At 37.0% G+C, this 17,397-nt stretch overlaps 1 long non-coding RNA gene across 1 annotated transcript; it reads left to right on the top strand.

Annotated features, from left to right (window-relative positions):
• The first annotated feature begins 1,343 nt into the window (after positions 1-1,343).
• Positions 1,344-10,725, top strand: LOC149799918 (uncharacterized). The gene is made up of 2 exons (XR_016421257.1): positions 1,344-1,556; positions 9,706-10,725. It is a non-coding gene; the product is annotated as an uncharacterized LOC149799918 (long non-coding RNA).
• Positions 10,726-17,397: the final 6,672 nt, after the last annotated feature.

Below are 17,397 nucleotides of genomic sequence, written 5' to 3'. Positions count from 1 at the left end.
AATATTAATGTCCATGACGCCGTTGATAAATAATCGTTGACAAATATCAGCTGCCTCATTGATAATCTCACGGTAATTATTCCCGGCGCATTTTCCACCGATTAGAATTTCTAACCGCGAAACATCGGAAAGAATATTGTTAGGACATTGAATAAGACCACTTCCTGGCGTAGTTAAGGAAAAACCACTTCCAGCAGCACTGGAAAGATCATCATCAAGATCTTTTTTCTTACCTGGTAAAATAAATTTTTCCCGCCACCCAGGTTTCTGCTTCTCTCTAGACTTTTTAATTTCCCAAAACGTTATTTGCTCCGGTTAAGAAACTTGTTGTTGCTGTGGTGGCGATAATTGATGTGAAGGCTCCTCCTAAAAAAATCTTGGTTGAAATGGACGTTTTTCACTAATAAGTCCTCTTACACGATCAAGAACATGTCCGTACACTTGATCATTTTTTTAAAAACCGATTTTTTGTTGTAATATATTCGATATACCCGTTTAATAAAATTATCATCATTTATTTATTCATGACCGGGTCTTAAAATATTAGATTTATTAAATAAACCTTCTACTATTATTTCAGGCAATTCGTCTTCTTTAATATTTTCAATTTTGTTAATAAAATCGTTTCTAAATTTATTAATCAAATCAACATTTACTTTTCCAAGTATTTTTTTCACATCAACCATTTCAGCGCTGAGTTCCTCAATATCTTCATGTATTTCTTGAGGTTGCGCAGGGGTTATTCTAGCTGGAAGATCTTGAAAAATCTCTCTTGTTTAGTTCTTTTCGCTCTCTTTTTAGTGTCTTTTGCAACTTCTTTGGTAACATCTGTAATAGGTTTAAATAATTGTTCTGCACCCGTTGAAAATTCAACTTGTGCTCTTTGACGTTGTTGCAATTTCTCGCGGACAGAATCTCTCACGGGAATAAAATTTCTGATTGCTTCAAGTCGTTCTCGAACCAATCTTCTTGTGTAAAATTCCGCACCTACTGGCATTATTGATATACTGATGATTCAGTTATAAGCAGCACTGTAATCCCTCACCACTAGTTGATTCCACAAAGTAATAATTGCGCCAAATATATACACACGCGGGGGAAAATTTATCGTTATATATATATATTCTGACAAATTTAGTTTAGCCCAAATGAAGTAAGAATGACTAATAAAGGGATTTTATTTTACAAACATTTTGATCGTTTTTTTTTTAAATGTCGATTTAATGATTGGATCCTTAAAAAATCGGTCTGTTGGACTTCAGTGCTGCTGAACTTTACTCTCGATCGAAATGATAGCTATCTGAAAGTAACAATGGATGATCATGCAAGTCAAGAATTTAATATTTTGCTTCCTAAATTGACGTAAGACCTTGCAATAAAACCAACGCTGGCAAACTTTGTTCTTGTTTTCTAATTGAAAGATCTCAAACTAAAAGACACGAGGTGTTCCGGTTGTATTTTCCTGACTACGGACTGGCAACTTCGCAGCGTTTTTCTTTAAAAGGCAGTGCTATGCGGTCTGAATGAATTCATGTTGAAGATATTTCATATCGAAGGTAAATGGCGTAATGTGCGGAAATGGCTTTCACTCTGATATCATTTCCTGGTATATAATGGATAGTGATGAGAGCTTTGATGCACCCAGGTTTCGACTATTTGACTCTAATATGACAGGGCCGAACAAAATCCCATTCTTCTTTTAAATATAGAAACCAGGTCACTTGGTTTCAAGATTAAAGAAAATAAGGTGGCTATTGATTTTCCATTAAGCAAAACCATTATCAGTTCCCATAACTCCTTAACTTTCACCGGTTAAAATTGTTGTTGTGTTTTCCGAACGAAGACGTGCAAGAAAGCTACAAATATTGGAACCGGGCAAGAAATCTACAAATTTTGGAATCGTGCAAAAAAAAAAAAAAGTAGATTAACGATGCCTGGGTTCCAATTTTGATAATCCACACCATGAAAATAAAGATTACGGTCAGATGTATTATAAATGATTGATAACTTTATGTAGTATATACAACAGTTTTAATAAGCAGACCACATCCACCATGTTTATTCGCATCTGTGAAACCATCCCATACTATACTTATAATTTTCCCATTGACGTTACCTGGGTGTAAGGTTGTGATAAAGTGTAATCCGTTAATTTTACTGGGTAATAAACCTGAGGCATTTGTACATATGGCTTCTTTCAGTCTACGGTATATGATAGGATTGTTTTTTGAGAAATATGTATCCGCTTACAGTGTACTAAAATTAATTTGCCACTATTTACCCTGATTTTTCTCAGGAATGAATATGTATTACTGGGGTTTATATGCATATCGTGCGAATAGGAATGGGGGATCAAGTACAAGTGCACAAACCACTTCTACCTGCCGAGAATGATTTTTGACCCGTACTTACACAGATAGCTGTTCTCTCACATATATGAAAACTATTTTCATCCAAGAACTAAAATCCATGACTATTTCCACACTACATTTGGTCCAGCATTATACTTGCAGCAGACTCGTTGTGGGTTCAAAGTTTCCTACCGCTCCAGTGGCATAGTGATTAGAGCGTCTGCCTCGGATGTGGGAGGTCATGTGTTCGACCCCCGGCCGAGTCATACCAAAGTCTTAAAAAAAATGATACAAACAGCTGCCTCGCTTGGCGCTCAGCGTTTAGAGGTAAGTTTTAGGACTGGTCGGCCTGGTGTCAGGATGATGTAACTGGGTGGGACATGATGCTTCAGGTCTGCGGCATGATGCCCCAATGCTAGACATCACTATAAAGTGCCACACTGTAGACATCGTAGCGATCTGACTGAATTTTTTTATAAAGCTATGTTAAAAATCCAAATCACACACACACACACACACACACACACACACACACACACGCATTTATTGAAGGTGTAATACATGCATGGAAATGGTTAGTGCAACCATCAGCGTGTCCGCAATAAAGTAAATTGTTCCAATACTCCGTAGCCGTCCTCTACCGCGAGATTGTCAGGCGGCATAAATGAATCATATTAATTATTTTGCTTGGTTAGTGACGTTAGTGTACTTTAATGGCAATATGGAATTGTTGTTCAAGGGCAGGCCAAATATAGCTGAAAGTCCCGCCGGCTGTGCCATGATGTTGAGACCCTAGCACTGAAGTTGTCTCTGGCGGCAAATATAGACACAGAATGAAAAACTAGTTGTAAGACTTTCGTGTGAGGTGTTAACCGGAACGTCATTATTGTCATTATGTGCTATTGAGACCTTATTTTCACAGATTGAACGCGACCCTCACGTTCAGAAAAAAAGAGTCGACACCAGTGTCTACGTGACTCGAGAAGGCTCCTAGCTCATCCCCTGACACGTGCTTGATGAGGCATGCCTTTCTTCGTCGTGTAATGGGAGTGGTCACAACCAGTTTTACGGCCTGTGTGGCGTATGTCGCCACTAAATTGAAGCGATGGCGTAGAAGCGACTGCAGAGTAGATACTAAAAGCCCCAGGATCACCTACATAGTGCGCGAGCAATATTGCTTAATTTTAACTGTGTGAGTACACACGATCATATTATCTGGTGTGTTGCTGACGAGAGCTTATGGATGCAACCTTTACGTAATATTTGGCAATGTGGTTTTCTTTTCGGAGAGATTACGCTTGTCCATGTAGGACTCACCTCTTACAGGAATAATTAGTGACCGGATGCAGTTTTGTTCCCGTCAGATATACTCCCGTTTGTTATTATCTGATTGACGTGAACATAGAGCAGTGATTCTCAAACTGTGTGCCGCGGCACATTAGTGTGTCGCGAGAGATTTGCAGGTGTGCCGTGTGAGGTTTTAACAAATATTAAAAATTGCTAGCGTTTTGAAACCTTTAACATATCGAAAAATTAAAGGGTAAATCAATGTCGCAAAAGTTAAAAAGTAACATATATAAGTTCTAAACCAAGTTATTCAAGTTGTAAACTTCATCAAATCTCGACCGCTTGAATCTCGACTTTTCTCTCAACTCTGTGAAGCGATGGATTCAGACTACAAATGCCTGCTGTACCATACCGACGTTTGTTGGCTTTCAATGGGGAAAAGTGTTAAAGCGTCTCGTCCATCGCAAGATTGAAGTGATTTCGTTCTTGGAGGTTGAGAAAACAGACTTTGGAGTCTCTCTTCATGACGAAATCTGGTGGCTGAAGGTTCAGTTTCTCTCCGAGTTATTCGACACATTAAATTCGCTGAATTTAAGTCTTCAAAGGACAATCGGAAAATATCATCACTGCAACATCAAAAACGGAAGTCATTTGATGAAAAGTTGTCGCTGTGGCAAAATAAGGTCTCCAAGGGAGTCCTCGACTGCCTTCCTACTGTCATCGAATCTCATTCAGACAAGAAAATCATCCCCGAAATTCTGGACACACAATCGGCACTGCAGCATTACTTCCCATCACATGCAAGCGAGGAATATGGATGGGTGATCAATCCATTCGGAAACAACGAAACTACAAATCTTACAACCGAAGAAGAAGAAAAGCTCATTGATTTTAAAAAAAAATTTTGTCAGTCAATATTTCTCGAAAAGAGCCTCGATGAGTTTTGGATCTCAATCAAGAAGTCATATCCTGCAATCAGTTCAAAAGCAATCAAAATAATCCTGCCATTTGTGTCTTCGTGGTTTTGTGAGTTTGGATTTTCAGCATTGACTGAAATCAAAGCGAGAGAGAGAGAGAGAGAGAGTTCTTAAAATCAACGATGAAATGCGGGCTTGTTTGTCGACTTTGGAGCCTCGCTTCAATCTGATTTGCTCTCGAAAGCAGGCACATCCATCACATTAAATTTAAAATTAAATATATATGTAAAAACAAATAAGTTCTTCACCACAAAAATTTTTAGATCTTTTCAGGTGTGCCGTGAACACTTTTAGATCTTTTTGGTGCGCCGCAAGACAAAAAAGTTTGAGAAACACTAACATAGAGCCTTTAAATGTTGATACATTCTGCCACGTATGGGAAATCTAATACGAAGAAAAGATTTGGTCGTCACTAGAATGAATACTGGTATTTGCTTTATCAACCCAAAGACATGAATTAACGGCGCAGGAAGCCATATAGAATATGATTGGATGCATGGAAAGAGATGCTGACCCGCCTGGTAACCGTATTGTTGTCATCAGTCATTTTAGGAATGGCAGCCTGCAGCAATTTGTTGAGTGTCTGTATGCTATAACACTCATCCAGAATGGTAATGATATTAACCGATCCTACACCGGCCGATGTCACCTGAAATGTATTGCTGCCAAACACGGCCGAAATGGTAAACCATCATAGTCTGTGCAACATTTTCCAGAGTACCACACACGAATTTGAGTCTGTGCATGTCACCCGCTCCAGAGCCACTGACTCAACTAGAGCATTAGTCAATGCAACATATATTTTCAGAACCAATAATTGCGTCAGCACTAGTGCGAAACGATGACATTTCCATAAGTACATCGCTTTCATAGGGACGCAAAATATAACTAAAGGAGGCGTCTTCAACTATAACGATGCAGAGAGGGCACATATCCGTCAGCTTTTGCCCAACCTTGACATGTACCTGAGGAATAACTCCTCATTCAGAAACAACTACGTCTTTGACGTGTTCTAAATGTACGCAAGAACGCGCGTCGATGCTGAAGAGGTATTTAACCGGTGTATCTCAGTAAATGCAGACTATAATATGTGGTTCTGGCATAATCAAGTAAACTTTGTCTAGGGTGCGCGAGTACCTGTTGCAGTGTCAGCGTTCGCGATCACATGTTGCCATTCGTTCCGACAGGGACAACACAAGCGCGACGGGAGGACTATCAGCGTTAGAGCGAAACTTTTACTGCTTGCAGGTTTACTACAAGATGGGAAAAATTCTCAGTCTGATGACGTGTCTAGTTCCGGGCGAGACGGGTTCCAGAACAGCATTTGAGATGAAAGAATACGAGATTATCTGTATGAACCTTTCCATAAACAGAGGCGACGACTAGATGGTTAAAAATGACATGAACAATGGCCTGGCCACACTGTGTATCATTTATATCCCCGGATTTCTTTCCATTACTCTGTCCCCGGAATATAAAACGGCCTTCCCAAACAAGTGTCCCTCTCGACTGTATATGCAACCGAGCATTAAACGTTTGGGTGCTGGAAGGCGAAAAACAGTGCGTCTCGTATTTCGCGCAGGATGTGGATGGTGCGAAGAATGGGTTTATGTACTTTATTTTGGGCAAATTGCAAGGCTTCACCCACCACTAGGTGGTGATTACGTCCATACATATGTTTGGGCAATCTGTAGTGCGTAGTCTCAGATGCTTACCTCAATCATCAGAGAAGATAAGGCATTGGATGTACAAATTCAGTTTCTCACACTGTTAAACTCAGACATCTTGGCGCTGACGTCATCAGGCGGTATGTGGCTACTTGCTAGCATGCAATCACGAAAACCAGAGCCATCATAGATTACATTCTCGGGGTGGCTTTACATGATCACCTCTGACATGGACCTTAAAGTTAGCTCTAATGTGGTAGGGTAAACCAACTACGTTCAAGAAGCGACGGATGACATGCCGTAGGGACAAACGTTAAGTTCAGCGTATTCAGTATACCGGAAAAAGTGTCAGTACAAATATCCAAACGTGCAGCACAACAGTCACAGAAGACAACGCATGATGAGGTGAGCTTCAAACCGCCCACGACAAGAGCATGCCTTGCACTGCTGGAACATAGCGGGTGGCATGTAAAAACTGTAGACCTCTAAAGAAGCCGAAGACTATTAAGCCAATAAAACAATACTCGTTCACCGCATCGCGATAGGGCTTTGAGCCAGCCCGTTTCTGCTAGAACTATCTGCACTGGTAAGTACATTATACACCTGCAGTAAGAGAAACCAAGAGTAAGCATTTTCATTGGTTCTAGCATTGGGGTTGGGGTTGGGGGGTAGATGCTGGGGTCAGACTGCTAAGTTACCAAAGATAGAACCTTAATGTATGTGTACTTTCAAACGGAATATGTATGACATTACTAATGATCGGTAACCATTAAATGACTTTTAGTTCACGCAAGTTTGACAGGAAACATCCTTGCATAGATAGCTTTTACTTTTGTAAATAAGATGCAGATCCGCTATTGAATATGGCTGCCTCTACTACAAATTAAACGGCCGAAATAAGGTTTAAAATTACTTCTTTTCAAACACTGCTCAATAGAAATTGACCCAACTTGCCAGAAAGCGGTATAGATTTATGGGCTCAGGGTTTTACAAGTTATGCCAATTCGTTATTAAATATTATTGTCATGGCTAAACATAAAAGATAATTTCAAAACTTCCTTTTGAAATGTGCCCAACATAGTTTGACAACATTTTACAGCACGAAGTATGGCATGAATGGCCTTGAGGTGGCACTCTACAGTTTCGCATTTTGCATAGGGTTAGAATTTGAAAGAAAAAGAATTTCCTCGGCTTCCCTCACTGGTTATACTGGCTATTTAAAAAAGACCTTGTATATCTTAGGTATAATTCAAAGAACCTTTAATTCCCTTTATTTTGGTTTATGATTGATGGATGTAATATGGGTTATAGAGTATTCAGCTTGGCCTTACTCCAGATGTGCACCTTTCAAAAAAGTGCTAGCCCCACTCAGTCATTTTCACTTACTGAACTTCAGAGGTAAATTGTATAAAAAAGAGCCAATAACTTTTTTTTTACATTTTATATTTTTGGTAATTCATTTATTGCACTTTCAGAAGCTGGTATCGTCTAGTCTGGCAAAATTCATTTTCCCTATTTTAATAGCTGCTATGGATAGTGTAATTTAGACTAATTTAGACTGATTTTATTCTTTATCACAAGGGAGCAATCATTTTAGTTAGCAGTGTGCTTAGAAAATGTACAATTTCCAAATGTACAATATCCAAAGAAATATCATCCACATTACATTAATGTATCATAGAGGTATGCCAACAGTCTCTCCGTTGTGCATGTTTTAAATGCAAACAATTTCACCTTATATACGTCACTCTGTCAAAAGTACATAATAACTGGTGAGCGCCCCCTTAAGGTGGCGCTCTACAGTATCGCATTTTGCATAGGGTTAAAATGTTAAAGAAAAAGAATTTCCCTGGCTTTTCTCACTGGTTATACTGGTTATTTAAAAAAGACCTTCGATATCTTAGGTATAATTCAAAGAACCTTTAATTCCCTTTATTTTGGTGTATGATGATTGATGGGTGTAATATGGGTTATAGAGTATACATCTTGGCCTTACTCCAGATGTGCACCTTTCCAAAAAGTGCTAGCTCCACTTGGTCACTTTCACTTCCTCAACTTCAGAGGTAAATTGTATAAAAAGAAGCCGATAACTTTTTTTTTACATTTTATATCTTTGGTAATTCATTCGTTGCACTTTTAGAAGCTGGTATTGTCTAGTCTGGCAAAATTCACTTTCCCTATTTAATAGCTGCTATGCATAGTGTACTTTAGACTAAGTCAGACAAACGATAACATTCTGCCACTGGTTATGTCTGTCGGGAGTAACTGAAAAACATTGACACAACATCATATAAAAGGTATTTGACCAAGTTTGACAAATGATGCGGACGTGTCATGACATACGGATGAAAATTAAAAACAAAACTAGAGAAACAGTGAAACATATGTTTCATAGCATATACAGTCAACAGCATTAAAATAAATTTTTAGCAGAAAGCATCCTAATGACCCAAATGTCCATTTAGAGTACAGCACCGGAAGTGGACCCTTACAAGGAATATTTACGCTCACAGGTTTGGCTGAGTTCTTTTTCTTGCAGGAAAAGTTTAAAGCATAACAGTTATTTATTGATGCAAGGCCCATTAATTTCAATAAAAAGTTATTAAAATGGCACAATAATACAAGTTCTGGATGGGTCACTATTCCATTCGATTCACTCTTTGATTACTTTCAGTACCTTGATTTTATAGTTGTTAGATACCCAATGTTAAGATCAAAATAATCTTTCGAACGGTTACAATATAGTGCAGTTAGTTAATTGCCTACCTTACCTACCGTTGACACTTCCTTATAAGTCGAATGAAATTCCAAGCAACAACAATCCTTGACTCGTCTTATAAGAGTACTGACGGTATTGGGTCATTCGAATTTTAGGTGAGGGGGAAAAATACGGATGAACCTTACCTGTACTGTTCAGAACCAGTCTAAACGTTCTTTCCATGGTTTGTTTAATAGAAATAGAAGAACAATTGTTTTATTGTATTTTTGTCATCTGAAGAAAGGTTGTTTATCTAGCAATAAACGTATTCACTTTTATCATTTATTGAAGCGGTTTTTGGCGAGGAATGAGTTTATTGTTGATCAATGTATGTGTTCTTCTCTTTTCTTATAACAAAATGTTATGATGATGTAATAAAACGTAATAGGATGAGTAACGTGTGAAGGTATGAGGAAAGAAATGAGGACCGCAATACACGAATGTCTGAACGAATGAAAGAAAAAAAAAACCTAAGATCTGGAAGACGATAATAAATGAATGTTTGAATCCCCGAATGAATCAAGAAAGAAAAAATGAAGGGAGAATGAACTGACGGGTATGAAAGAGGAAACGGAAACGTTTATGAGATTTCTGGGGCCAATTTCGTGCCAATTTTACACTTATTTGACACCATACAATCTAATTGTCTCTAGTCTCAATTGCAGGATGTTGATAACAGCTGGTTTAATCCGTTGGACATACTCGTTGGATCCGACTATCTAGGTTCATGCCAAATGCCTGTGATCTCCAATAGACTCCAGAACCAAGACCGGACCTACTTATGATATCGCTTCTTCCCATCTCGTATGAATCATTCTAGAGCCTATAGGCTCTGGACTCGTAGCTAGACCTACACTTGTTGGATCATTACTCCCACCTCAATAATACCTACTTCAAGCCCTTGCAACCACATTTTATCATTTCAGCCATCGTGATATATCTTGTCCCCTTCTGACAGAGGTTGGGGGCTGCACATCACCTGCAATTCAGCTGTACAGACTGTAATAACATCTAGTCAGCTATGAAGACTGGATGAACTGCTGTTCAGCTGTGCAGATTGTAGGAAGTGATAAACAGCAGTACAGACTGTAGGAACTGCTATTCAGCTGTGTAGACTGTAGGAAGTGCTATTCAGCTGTGTAGACTGTAGGAACTGCTATTCAGCTGTGTAAATCATAGGGACTGCTATTTGGAAGTAGAAATATTTAAAAGAGTCGCATTTCAGCAGCTTACTGAGCGGTTTAGAAGTCACAACAGTTTATACTTACAATGACGACACGTCATGTTGAGATCAATTATTAATTCCATTCACTAATCAGTAAACAAAAATATATCAGCTCATTTCGTATTAATGATCGATCAAGAAAATTTTAAAAAAGAAAACTCATCCACGGAAATATTTTGTCCATCATTAATGCGGGTTCAAAGTTCATACATCACGTACGTCACTTGCTATTGACCAGTCTTTAATGTATATTTAATTTGTATTGTTTATTGGCTCCATGATTATGTTATTTATATATGTATTTGGTTGTTGACTTTAGTCCAAAATCAAGTTAACAGTCTACCTGACTAGTGATATTTATTTTGTAAATACAAAACCATACTGCATAGCTATGAGATCTCTATGATTATAGATTAAATATTCAGTTCATTATTAATGGAAGTAAACATGTTTATTTGAATCTGAGTCTATGACATTAGTTTTTCAATTGGAAATTCATACAGTTGTTGACAACGTTAAATGTTTTATAAAGGAAACTGACCTACATCCTGGATCTTTTGTTGTGTCTTAGCTTTTTTACATCAATGTTGTTTACTTGACAAATTACAAATTCCTACGTTTACACCCAAAGTAGAATCCATCTTACTGTTGTGTTAAGTTTTTAATTTAGGTGGATTTATTTATTGACCTTGTTCAAAGCGCTAATGAATACTTCTTGGACTAAATCATTAATTTGGAATAATATTCAATTCAGTCAAGTACATTTTTTGATTATATTATTGTGTTATATCAAACGACTGTTGACACATCAACACATTCCAAGTCATTGGCACAATATCACTTTTTAAACAACAGGCATATCAGCATATTTAATATTGGAATTTATTCGGAACACCGCTGTAATTCAGTTGGAACTCTAAAAATAATTTTACTTATGAGAAACTTTTTAGACTATTTTGGATTAGTTCACAATACTGTACATTCTTTTTAAATTTTCACATTGTATTCTTGGGAAATAATTTGTTTGTTGAATTTTACAAAACGTTTTGGTTTTCGCTCTTTTCTGCAACTTAGTTTAAGACCATAGGGTCGAAACAAATAAAAGAAGAGAGTATACGGCGCTTGCAGACACAGCATGGGGGGGGGGCATTATTCACTGTGGGGGATTAAACGATGAGCTATCGGCGATATCTTCCTTAATTCGGGATGTTTGCGATGGAGAATGTACCTTAATTCGGTATGTTTGCGATAGAGATGTCATAAGTTTGATTAAATACATGTCAGAGAATTTATTGTCTCAAGAGATAGTCCCCAAACGTGACACTACGCACTCATTTTCTCGTTCACTATGTGTTGTTAACACACACAAGTATGTGATACACTAGAAACGACGTAAGAAATATCATTTTTCCCAGTTTCAGGACAATACCAGTCGTTGACGGCGATCTGATGCTTAATAAATGTGGTTTCATTTCCCTATGTCACCATAATTAAAACAATAAATTCAAATGTTTCGACACTTCGGTCTTCCTAACCTGCATTTTGTCTCTGAAATACTTACAGACTTTAGGATGCAATCACAAGATATATTATTCCAAAACAAACTTTTACAATACAACAGACTTTTACAATATAGCGCATACGTCAAGTGATAAGTGATTTCACTGCACCATTATACCGTACTTAAACTATACATTCCAATTTTTCAACACATGCAGACAAACAACAATTAATATGACTAAGAATTAAATAAATTAGCAAATATATAAATGGTGTACAGCGATCTGAATAAACCTATATAAATGAAAATTAAATATTTCAGGGTTTGGACATAAAGAATGCTCTTTCCGGGGAGCACGTTAATTTTTATTTAATTTATAAATGACACGGACTTCATGGGTGTCATTGTTATATGTTTCCTGATTTCAACCTTGGCGTTCACACCTGCGGGTCGATATATATTTTATGACTGGTCTTAAGTAATCGTTTTTTATTTTTAATTTTTTTCTTGACATATTGTCCATCCTTAGAAAAACTAAACACGTACAGGCATATAGTCATCAGTATCTATTAATTATTTGAGCTATGCGATCCGTCTATGGTGGAATATATTAAATACCTTATTAAATAGAAAAAAGGTCCCTGATTAACTGACAATACTTGCCAAAATTTTCAAATCCTGTTTTGTTCTGAAGATGCCTACAAATGGCTGAAATATACCGCATGTACTGGCTTACGAGTCAAACTCCAAACAACAATTATCCTGATCTGCCGTAGCAAAATGAGCCTGCAGATCAGGGTCTATGCTGTTTGTTCTACTGATTACTCTTAACGAACTGCGCAGATCAAGACCTACATTACATTATACGAAGGCGGATCTGGGTCTGTGCAGTTTGCACTTGGAGGCGTCATATAAGCGAGTACGTTCGGTTCGTTATTGTAGGCGTGAATCTAAACCCTTTCGTTTTATCTTTTATGGCATGTACTTTCAGATGTAAACGATATGATCTCGCCCGGTAGGCTTTTGATACTGGTCACATAATGGATTTGTTCTCATAAACGAACCGTGTAACACGTCGTTTTCATCTTTCGACTAGGTGGACTCTTAGATCGTGCGTAGGATGATTTGCGTATCTTGCCAGCCTGTCTTGTCAAGAAATGAGATCAGTTTTTCAAAGCCGTTACTAACATGGTATATACATACTATCGTAGTTGAATCAAATGTCTCGGATCATGATACGTCATAATCCAATTTTGCTTGATTTTGTAACAAAGAATAAGAAACTTGGAAAAAAAAGAAGTAAATTGTTACTTTTTTAATCCATTATAGCAATAAGCTTACTTCTTACAGCAGTGAGAGGGGGGCCTTTTGGAGATGATCAGAAGTCTGTCAGTGCTTTGGGTGTTAAAGTGATAACTGACGATGGCGCCTTTTTTTTGTAAACATAGAACATAATGTTTGTATCGTGTTTGGTTGATAGCCCAACATCAATCAATGGTTGTTAATATACTCTTTATTTATATTTATTTCATGTAGTTATTTATGTATTTCATATTTTGGTTTTGCAAGAGTGCTTCTCGAACGGTGTTTATGCAAATAATAAAGTCATAAATCATTCCCTAGCCGCTACGAGCTGTCCCATCAGGTAAGATTCAATAATAAAGAAATGCCAGGTGTCAAAAGCTGGCTGAGATGGCAAATCATAGGCGTGTTATATTCGTACCTATGTGTGGATTAAATAATACCTATCTGGGACAAATTCAGCCAAATGTAGATACATTCTTTGATGGAAATGCTTGTCATTTTGTGCGTACGAAGACACTTATACCGTATATACTCGCTTAGAAGACGCGTTCAACTGCAAACTACACGGACCCAGATCTGCCAGCAGTTTGTTAGGAGTATTATGATACTGCAAATCAGAGTAATTGTTCTTTTTAGTTTGACTTGTCTTTTGAATGAGTATACACAGTTCCTCCCTAAGTGCTAATTACGTTGACCTTGTCCAAAATTTGCATGCATACCACAATCGACTTTCTGTCTTTCAGATTATTTCCTAGATTTAGTCATTGCTTTTAATTTTGAATGCTCAACAATGCTGACAATTTGTAGTACTGTGTCTTTGCCAATAATATTTCTTCATATACATTCTTCTAGTCTAATGTCATCATATATTTGTTTTATTACTAACTGGAATGAATTTCAACTTGAACCCCTAAATTATTGCAGTTTTATACCAATTATGAGACTGCTTTAATTATCGTTGTAACGGACATTTTTTGAGCAAGGTCTTATTCTGAAAGTTAGACCTTATCCAACAGAATCTTAATAATAATAATAATAATAATAATAATAATAATAATAATAATAATAATAATAATAAATATCAATAATAATAATAATAATAATAATAATAATAATAATAATGAGGACTTTGTATAGCGCCTAATCTTTAGAAGCTCTAAGCGTTTTACAACATTAGACAACACCTATAACATAAAAACATATATAATGATATTATTACAAAACAATAAACACCTTGAAATATATATAAAAAACATTATTAGGTCTTTAAGTTTTTTCTTGCAGTCGAAATAAGTGAGTTTTAAGAGCATTTTTGAATGGGATCACTGTCTCTTTGTGTCTAAGTTCAGTGCGCAATTCATTCCACGTTGCTGGGCCTTGGTATGCAAAAGAACATTGTCCATATGACTTCGTTTTCGTAGTGGGAATAATTATATGTGTGTGTGTGTATGTATGTATGTATATATGTATATATGTATGTATGTATGTATGTATGTATGTATGTATGTGTGTGCACGTATGTATGTATGTATGTGTGTGTACGTATGTATGTATGTATGTATGTATGTATGTATGGCATGGTTATCGAGGCAGACTCGAACGTTATACAAGGCCTTCGAAAAGTGACACTTCGATCATACAACAGTACGCACATGACAGACGTGGCGTACCAAACAATAATTATAACCATTAGGTATGTCCAGCTAGATACAATGATTATTATACATACACCTCAACCAATAATAAGTATCATGTTTTTGGAGATATTTGTTCCGACGGCATCTCTGTTCAAAGTACAAATTCTAATTGTACATGCCGAGGTTATGAAGGAATAACTAATAAATCTGTCTTCATTTCTATAACGACTGAGAAAAATTTAAACTGTACATCATTTGGTCTGAAAAAGAAAGGTTTGCAACTTATCAATATAAATGTAAGACACATCTTACCAAAGATCGATGAACTAAGACTAACGATACAAAATGAACCCAACCTTGCAGTAATTGGACTATGCGAAACGTTTCTAGATTGTAATGTTCCTGACAGTGCTATCTCTATTAGCAACTTTTCTTTGGAAAGACGAGATCGACCACAAGGCATAGGAGGAGGGATAGTCATGTACGTTTCAAATAACTTAACATACAAGAGAAGAACAGATTTTGAAAATTCTACTATCGAATCAATATGGATCGAGTTAAGTTTCTTCAATAGCAAATCACTCTATATCTGCTCAGCATACCGACCCCCAAACTCCCTCTCCTCATGGACTGACCAATTTGAACACGAGTTAGAGGCTGCTTTATCTTCCAACAATGAAGTAATTATCATGGGAGACTTTAATACTGACCTCATCTCTGATACAAACACTAAATGGCTACATACGATACAACTACACGACCTTACACAGGTAATATATGCTCCAACAAGAGTAACGGCCTGTACTTCTACCCTGATCGACCACATTTATACTACCCATCCAACCAATCTCTACGGGATAAACATAACATGTTTCCCTATTAGTGATCACTATGCTATATGTGCAACTCGTAAGCAACAGAGCGCAAAGAAAAACAACTTACACTCCTACATGCAGTACAGATGTTTCAAAAGCTTTTCTGAAAATGAATTTCTCTCCGAACTATCACAAAATATTAACGCAAAATATTTCCCTAACATAGACCCAGATTATGACTTGTCTAACTGGAATCACTGTTTTCTTACTATCCTAAATAAACACGCCCCCATACGCATCAAGAGAATTAAACGATCAAAACAACCAGAAGATACACTAATGAAATCGCAGAGGCACAACGCAAACGAAACTACTACCATAAACATAAAGACTTCACAAACTATCGTTTATGGCGAAACAAAGTCAAATCAATCATTGTAAAACACAAACGCTCCTTTTTCAAAGAAGCCATTACATCAAAGTCCGATAACAGATCCATCTGGAATCACTTACGAAATCTAACTTCAACGAAACCTGCGCCTCTAGCTCCATGTGAAATTATAGTCGATGGCACTAAATATACTGAAGAGCTCGATATTGCAAACCAGCTGAACTATTTTTTTTACTAATATCTCCCAAACGCTTGACAGGTCCAAGAATACAGAGCCTAATTTAGACAAACTTACTAAATTCGTGAATGAAAGGGTACCCGATCATGTTAGTTTCAACATTCCCTTAATAACAATAAATGACACTTTTGATATTATAAATAAACTTGACACAAACAAATCAGCTGGTCTAGATGGAATTCACCCCAAAACTCTGAAAATGTCGGCTTTATCAATCTCAGAGTCGTTGAAAAAAATAATTAACTGTAGCATCACTTCCAATAAATTCACGGAGTCATTGAAGTTAGCAAAAGTATTCGCAATTTATAAGGGAAATGAAAAGAATGACCCGTCCAACTATCCACCCATATCTGTTCTATCCGTACTTTCAAAAATTATGGAAAAACATGTCAGCAAGCATATTTTCAAATATCTTGACAAGTACCAACTCCTCCATAGATCACAATCAGGTTTCATGTCAGACTGCAATGACAAAACTTATAGACCAATGGCTACTAGCAGTAGAATCAGGTGAACTTACGGGTGCAATCTTCATTGATTTTAAAAAAGCATTCGATTTGGTTGACCATTCGGTGCTTATTAAAAAACTTTCAGCCTACAAGTTTTCTCCAAACTCAGTTGCCTGGTTCACGTCGTATCTCACAAATATACACCAGGTTGTTTGCACGGGTAAACATATATCCGAACCAAGTCATATCTTAAGTGGTTCCTCAAGGATCTATATTAGGGCCTCTTCTTTTTCTACTATTTATCAATGACTTAGCCTTGTATCCAGCGCACGCTAACACAGATCTTTTCGCTGACGATTCGACATTGCATTTATCTGATAAATCTCTAGACTCCATTAAAAATAAACTTCAAACCGACCTCAACAATATATCAGTTTGGTGTCATCAAAACAAAATGCATATTAACATCTCTAAAACGAAATGTATGACAATTGGAACAAGGCAGCGTCTATCTACTAACATGGATTTACTTCTAACTCAAAATGGCTTAGACGTATCTATTGTCAAAAATCAAAAACTTCTTGGTATCTACATTGATCAACACCTCAGCTGGAATGCGCATATCGATCACTTATGTGCAACGGTAGTCAAAAGAATAACTCTATCAAAATTGCTTTCGAAATTTCTACCTCCACACTCACTGGAAATTTATTTTTCGGGTTATATACTACCACTGATAGATTACGGCTGTACCATATGGGGAAATACATCAAATTATCATCTGTCCAGAATTGAT

This window comes from Sinohyriopsis cumingii, chromosome 5 (genome assembly GCF_028554795.1).
Source record: "Sinohyriopsis cumingii isolate HCF-2022 chromosome 5, ASM2855479v2, whole genome shotgun sequence".
NCBI lineage: Eukaryota > Metazoa > Mollusca > Bivalvia > Unionida > Unionidae > Sinohyriopsis > Sinohyriopsis cumingii.
The sequence above is the reverse complement of the archived record's forward strand: the minus strand, read 5'-3'. Positions and strand labels throughout refer to the sequence as shown.